The 7,421-nt window shown below is 58.4% G+C and overlaps 1 long non-coding RNA gene across 1 annotated transcript; it reads left to right on the top strand.

Moving 5' to 3' along the window:
• The first annotated feature begins 4,248 nt into the window (after positions 1–4,248).
• On the top strand, positions 4,249–6,234 carry LOC124519607 (uncharacterized). The gene is made up of 4 exons (XR_006964144.1): positions 4,249–4,725; positions 4,909–5,005; positions 5,205–5,267; positions 5,350–6,234. It is a non-coding gene; the product is annotated as an uncharacterized LOC124519607 (long non-coding RNA).
• Positions 6,235–7,421: the final 1,187 nt, after the last annotated feature.

The following is a 7,421-nucleotide window of genomic DNA, read 5'->3' as shown; positions in this document are numbered from 1 at the left end:
CATTACACATTTATTGTACATTTTCACAATCTGGATGCGTCACAGAATTGGGGGCATGGGGGAGGGAAGGGGGGCAGGGGACACTGGGATAATATGGGGGGGTCTAGAACACAACACCCCCACCCCAGCATCTCTCCCTACCCTTTCACACCACAGCTCAGATCTCCCTGCTCCCCCGTCCACACAGAAACCTTGAGTGTGGGGGGAAGAAAGAGTTTGGGGGGGTCCCCTCCAGCAGATTAAGGGACTGTACCCTCAGACCCCTAAAATTGTGCCATTTAAAAAGACATTAGACCCTTCCTCTATCACTTCACCTAAGGAGGAGACAACGCTCTGGGCTCGACTGCCCTGGAAAGGGGCGAGAATCCCCATCTTCCAGCAAGTCCCATACACTCATTGGCAGTGACTAGTACCCCCGCCCTGACTTCAGGGGGGCAGTCAGAGGAGCTGGGCAGTGATGGGAGCCACAACCCCCCCAAATTAGGGAGGGGAGTTTTCAGTCCAACCCCCAGCAAGGGTGGGGCCAGATCTCAGGCAGGAATTGGGGGGATTCTCTGCCCTGCCCCACTCCTCCCCAAGGCAGTGATGACCCCCCACACACTGGTAGCCATCTCTCCCAAAAGAGTCAGATTGCGGCCAACCCCCAAACTCTCCCGGCAGGAGGAGGAGGAGGAGGCAGATCAGGCGGATGGGAGGGAGGGAGACCCCGTGGGAATGTCGGTTGAGTGCCCCACATGAAAACTGGGGAGCACGAATGTGGGGAGAGACTCCAAGTGGCAACACTATTGGTCCTTCATGACACACTGAACTCCGAGACACTTCCACACCAGCTGGGGGGAGGGGGGAGGGAGGGGAGGGGACAAGAGGTTTGGAAAATGGGGGTAGGGGAGGCAAACTGGACTAGAGGGGGCTAGGAGGGGGTGATTCTGGGGGCCAGAAGGTTCTGGCTCCCCAAAAGCCCAGGCTCCCACCACCTGCAAGTAACGTCATGCAAATGAAAGTGATACAAGGACCATGGGGACTAGCGCCTCAGTAAAAAAGCAACACGGGTTGAAAGAATGAAGGATGATGGAACAAAAGAGAAGGAAACCAAAAGGGATGTCAGTATGTAAATGAGGCTAATTAACATGCTGGAAGCTCCCAGAAGACCTTGGGATTCTTAGGACCAAGTGGGGCCAGTCTCAGGGCCTCCCGACAATGCAAAGATGCACCTAGGGAGGCCTGGACAGTTGCTTTTTGTTTTTTGTTTTTTGTTGGGGGTGGGGGTGCAGGGAAGGCCAGGGTGGGAGGAAGGATCAGCTAAATCCAAGGGAAAGAGGAGAGGAAGAGGGACTATTGCATAGCAGATGCAAATGAAAGGACTAGGGGCTGGTCAGGAAGAGAGGGAAGGGGCGGGAGGAAAAGAGAAAAGAGATGGGAACTTCAGGAAGGGGTGTTAAGGACAACCGGAAAAATCTTCTAGTAATAAAACTACAAACAGACCAAATATATATAATATTATATATGTATAAATAACAGCTGGCTATTTACAGGGGGGGCACACACACAGGGACACACACACGCGGATCCAGGGGAGGGGGGGCTGGAAGATATGGCTGAGAGGTGGAGGAGCGGCTGGGGATGGGGGGGGGTGGGGAGAGGCCCTTCTCTGGGCAGGGCGGGCTCCTCGGGGGTTTAAGAGCTGAAGTAAACTGTAGAGAAGGAAAGAGAAGGAAGAAGAGAGAAGGGGAGAAAGAAAGAGAGAGAAAGCAGTGTGTCAGGCCTGGCCCTGCTCCCATCCCCGCCCCCCACGGCCCAGCCCTCTCAGCCTTAGGGTCTTCATCTGTAAAGCAAGGGGCTGGACTGGTAGGTTCCAAGGTCTCTTCAAGTCCATGGTATGGCCCTGGGGCCACAGGCTCTTAATCCTCTGGGCCTCTGGGCCCACAAGCGCTCAAACAGTAGGATGTCTGGCTTCCTAGCCGTGTCTCAAGCCCCTGGGCTTTGCCTGCTCTCCCACTTCCCAATTCCAAGGCCCCCAGACTGGGCTCTTAGGCCCAAAATCTATCCTCAGGGAGCAGTGGGGATTCACCAGCGTTCCTGTTTCCAAAAATCTTAACAAAAGTTGCCCAGAACCAGGCAAAGTGAAGACTAAACAGCATCGAGGTTTTGGGCTCTAGATGGATCAGAGCTGCGATCGGCAGCTATACGTGCTTTCTGCTGAATAGTAAAATCTAGGTTAATGACCTTCAAAACCTAGAAGGGGAAACCTCTCCAGAGAAAGGGCCCTAGCCACTGCTGCCCTACTCACCGATGATGATGATGAGGATGATGGCGCAAATCACTCCCAAGATGATCATCATCTGGGGACGAGAGGGGGGGGGGTCAGCAACACAGACCGGGACACCCCCATTCACCCACCAGTTCTCTTACCAGCCCCCTCCTGCGTGCCTCCAGTCCACCCTCACCTTGAGGTTTTTCCACCAGTATTTGCGCTTGAGCTTGGCTGCACTTGTTTCAAACTGGGAGGCCCCTGCCTGGAGGGCATCTGCACGGTCGTCCAGTTCTGACAGCTTCTGGTCCCGCTCCAGGACCTTGTCCACGTTCACCCTCATGATGTCCACCACCTGGGGGAGGGGCCCGCGAGGCAGGGGGTGTGCCAAGGCCGCCTCAATGAGGGCACTCCTCAACCGTGCACCCACAGAGAACATGCACCCCGATGGTGCCAGGCTAACATGCCAAGGACACACAGAGAACATGCCTAGCAACCTGGGGACATGCAAGGAGCACACATCAGGGGCATGCTGAGGGCCAGACATCTCAGATGTCACAGCAGCACCCTCTATGCACTGAGCCTCAAGCAGCCTGTCCATCACCGGGCCACACCTGCCGGGGCCGAAACACCCCAGGACAGCAAGGCTGACTAATGCCCCAGGGCCGTTGCAAGTGCATGCTCAACAGGGAAGGGGCATGGCGTGTCTTTGTCCCCAAACTCACAGACTCACCACCTCCAACCAAGATGGGCCCCCACACCGCTATGCCAACCCTCAGGGTCCTTCCCGCTGCCGTTGACACCCCTCGCACTCACCTCATCCACCTGGGCCTGGGTCTGCTGCAGTCTCCTGTTACTGGTGAGGTTTGGAGGAGGCGCAGGGGGGCCTCCCTCCCCAGCTGGGGCGGCGGGGGGGGCGGTGGCAGCGGTAGCCGACCTGAGGGGCAGGGGCGGATTACGACCCAGGGCCTCCAGCCACAAGCCCCGCGGCCAGGGCTCCGCCCATCCTCCTGTCCATCCATCCGTCCCTCCCTTTCTCCTTCCCGGGAGGAAGGCCGCCGATGGGAACCCTGGATTTCGTCCGGCCCCGCCGCCGCCAAGCCGCGTGACCTTGAGTCGGGCCCCCTCCCCCCCCACCTCCGGGCCTCAGTTTCCCCGCCTGTCAAATAAGGGCGACCTCAAAGACAAGGTCCGGGATCGCCCCGAAATGACTGGCGGCAGCATGACAGGGGCGGGCGGACGCCGGGGCCGCTCCATCCCGGGGCCATCGCCCGCGCGGCCAGCCCGGGAGCGGCGCTCTCCAGCTACCCGCGCGCAGTCACGGGCGCCGGCCTAGCCTCGGGGCGCGGGCCGAACCCCGGGCGACCCCCGCACCGGCTCCCAAGGGCGGCGGCCGGCGCAGGCAGACAGGCCCGGTGCGGGCGCGGGCGGCCGACTCACATGGCGGGGGCGGCGGGAGGACGACTCGGCAGCGGCGGCGGCGGCGGCGGCGGCGGCTGCGGCGGCGGCGGCGGCGGCTCGCGCTGGCTCCGACTGGCGCTGGCTGCCCGGGACGGGAAGATGGCGGCCGCACGTCACCCACATCCGGGCACTGCGGGCGGGGGCGGGGCCGGCAGGCGGCGCGTCGGGAGCCTGGGCGGTGGGGGCGGGGCCGGCGGGGCAGCGAGCCCGCCGCCCTCCACCGCCGCTCCCGCACCTGCGGCTGCACCGTGAGCCCCGAGCCCGGGTGCTGCGGCTCCCCGCGCCCACCGCCAGCCCGCCCCGTCGCGCCGCAGCCCTCCCAGCCGCCCCTCGCCACTGCCCTCTGCTGCTGATGGCGCCCCTGAGCCCCGGGCCACGTCCTCCCCCACCCGCGAAACCCGTAAACCAGTCAGCACTCCACACACACACCGCCCCCTCCCCCGCAAGGCCTCGGCCTGCGCCCGGGTCCCGACGCCAGCGACCAGCCTCAGTGTTTGTAGGGGGCTGGGGTGGGAGGTTAGAAGGGGCAAGCGCAGGTCTCCGGACCACGCCGCGGAGGTGGATGGGGCGGAGGGAGTTGGTCCCCTCGGCCCGCCCCGCAGGTGGAGGGCTCCGGGGAGGCCTGGAGCCCCTGGCCGCTGAGTAACGGGATGTAAAGAAAGGGAGAAGAGGCAGGCTCTCCCCACCCCCACCCCCACCCCAACCAAGTCACTGCAGGGTGTGGGGCTCAGACCAGGGGTGCTTGGCAGGCCGGCCCAGCTGAGGTAGGCCAAGGTTAAGGCCAGGGAAGAGGGCACGAGGCTTCCCCGCGGGGCTGCTTCACGTGGTGGCCACAGACCCGCAGACCGGCCAAAACCCAGCTCTGTCCCAGAGTTGGGTCAGCTACCCGGGCGACAGGAGGACTCAGCCTCTGGTCCCAGGCTGCGACAGGAGGGGGCTTTGGGGTTTTCTGTTTGTTTGGTTTGTTTTTCTTTAGGGGGAAAGACAGTCGGCATGAACTGCCCTGCAGTGCCCAGGTACATACTACTTTACACGCGGATCAGCCTCATAGGTGTGACCTTGGCCAGTTCCTGTCCTGTCCCTAGACCCCAAATACATAACATCTGTAGGCACTACACATATAGTTGTTAAAATGCCTTGATCTGGAACATGGTGAGAGATTATTCACATCCCCTTCCATCCCTGACTGGTCTCTTTAGGTCCCTCTAAACAGCAGCTGCGTCCAGTCCGCTCATCCCCAGCAGGCCTGGCCCTTCGGAGAGAAGATGGGACCAGATGAGCTGACCGTCTTGTGGGGTGGGTCAAGACAAGCCCCAAAAGTGAAGAAAGATATGTCTTAGGGGAGGAATAGCCCTGGGGGGGGGGCGGGTTGCTCATTGAATCCCTGGAAGGGGAGCAGAGGGAGGCTGCTGGCCTTGGTCTCAGCTTCTTCCCTCCCCCACCCTGGCCTCCCGTGTGAGAACCTCCCTAATGCAGCGCCCCCACCCCCTCCCAGCCAGCCGAAGCCTGGGGACTGGCTGTGTCACCAGAGGTGTCATTTCCCAGCTGTCTGGAGAAGGTGAGTGAACTGGGAGCTCGTGGTGGGTGTGGGGACTCAGCAGATCTAAGATAAGATCCTCTCGGCTGCTTCCCCTTCCCAGAGCAGCCACTTGCCTGGCCCTTGTGCAGCGGCACAGGACGCCCAGGACGTCTGGGCGGCTCAGCCTCTGTGCAAAGGAAGAAAAGAGCAGCCTCTCTGAAGACTCAGATGGCACTGTGGGGTGCTAGCTTTTGCTTTTTGGCCTCGAGACTACTCTATTTTCTAGCCAGAGAACAAAGATGCCAAATTCCAGCCTTTTAAGTTCAAAAGCTGCAGTGTCCGGGTCTAAGACAGGGAAGGTTGGAAGGAAATAGGCCCCTCCGCCACCGGCCCGGAGACCCTGCACCGGCTGGGGAGAAGCTGTTGGAGGACCAGACCAGATGTCAGACATTGCTTTAGGAGTGATCCTCATTTTCCCCAATGGCCAAATCCAGAGGACATGGAAGGGACAGAACCCAGAATAAATCCGGGGAGCCAAGGCCGTGAAGTGTGGCTTGGAAAGCTGGCACATTGCTATTGCGTCCTGGGGGCAGGAGCACAAGAGCAGAAATGAGGGCCCGTATGATCCACGGAGGTGGGGACTTACGAGGATTTATCTCAGAGGAGTCTCACTGAGCAGCCCACCCAAATTTAGATCAATGGTGGAGGCAGGAGAAGGGGTGGCGTGGGATAACTGAGTTCACCTGGAAATGGGTAAGGGAATGTTTTCTGCAAGCCGTAGAAGGGAGACCCAAAATAGAAGTTGAACTAAAGGAAAATAATCTATTTACAGACTGAGATGATGGAGGTTTCTACATTCTCCTGCGTTTGATAGCCAGATCTCTGGGCCCCACTCCCCAGGCTCATTCAAAAGAGGTTGGGGGGGGGGGCAAGTTCATTTCTAACAAGCACCTATGGTGATTCTGATGTAGGCGGCACAGAGAAAAACTTTAATAAAGGCTTTCTTTTATTGCGGTTTCCTCTGCTAACAACAACTGATTTAGAAGTTGGGATGGAATGGGGTGGGCCGGGTCATTCCCACACCGACTCATGAACTTGTTCCATCCGTGAGTCAAACCTGACCAAACAGTAATTAATTTCAGAAACTTTGCCCCTCGATGCTAGTAAAGAAAAGGCCTTCTAATTAAGAGTAGGAGCAAATGCCACCTGGAGTAGAGCCCCAGGGGCTAGCCCCACCTCTGTCACAATCAGCTGGCAAAACCTGTGACCGCTGTGACCTCTGGCTGAGCCCTCCAGTCCCGAAGGCTCAGGGGCTGCCTGCCAAGCCCTGGGCTCCTGGAGAGAAAGGAAACCACCAGGAGTCTACCAGGAGCCCACTGTGCCAGGAGCTTCAGGTGGATTGCTACAGGCATGGTTGTTTTTTGTTTTTGTTAAATATTTATTTTTGAGAGAGAGAGAGAGAGTGCGAGCGCACGTGCGCAAGCAGGAGAGGGGCAGAGAGAGAGGGAGACACAGAATCTGAAGCAGGCTCCACGCTCTGAGCTGTCAGCACAGAGCCTGATGCGGGGCTCGAACCCACAGACTGAGAGATCATGACCCGGGCTGATGTCAGACGCTTAACGGACCAGGCCACCCAGGCGCCCCTACAAATCACAAGTACAAAAGAATGCACAGCAAACCCTCACTCTGAGCTCCGCCCCCACCACCCTCTGCAACACGGCTGCTGTGTGCAGTCTTGTAAATCCTCCAGAATGGTTGGTGCAGATACACAGACATAGATGCTTTTTTCTTTTGAAAAACACAAATGCTCAGACGATATGCGTGAAGTTGCCCCTTCCTTTTTTTAGCTTTCTAATTATAGGCTATTTTTTTCTCTTGTGCAACCTCCTTGTTATCTGTCTCTTCCAGTTTCTTTTGTTTGTTTTTTTAAAAAATGGGAGGATTGTCTTTCTCATTTCGCAGGCCTATCTCAAATGTCTGCTGGTTCCTGCCTTTATAGGGAGGCACCAAGAAGCTGATTGGAAGCTGTGTGTGTGTGTGTGTGTGTGTAGGGCGGGCATTCACTGACCACTGGCTTTCCTACAGGACAGTGGAAAACTTTTCAAAGGGGCTCCCCAGTGTTGATAGATGGCAGGATTTCTCTGGGGCTGTTCAGTTTTTTGGGAGACGCATACCCTGGATGTTGCATCTCTG

This window comes from Lynx rufus, unplaced genomic scaffold (genome assembly GCF_022079265.1).
Source record: "Lynx rufus isolate CCGP_SWC_20201006 ecotype Redwood Valley unplaced genomic scaffold, mLynRuf1.p SCAF_28, whole genome shotgun sequence".
Lineage (NCBI taxonomy): Eukaryota > Metazoa > Chordata > Mammalia > Carnivora > Felidae > Lynx > Lynx rufus.
Note: the sequence above shows the minus strand (reverse complement) of the source record. Positions and strands in the feature narration are given on the sequence as shown.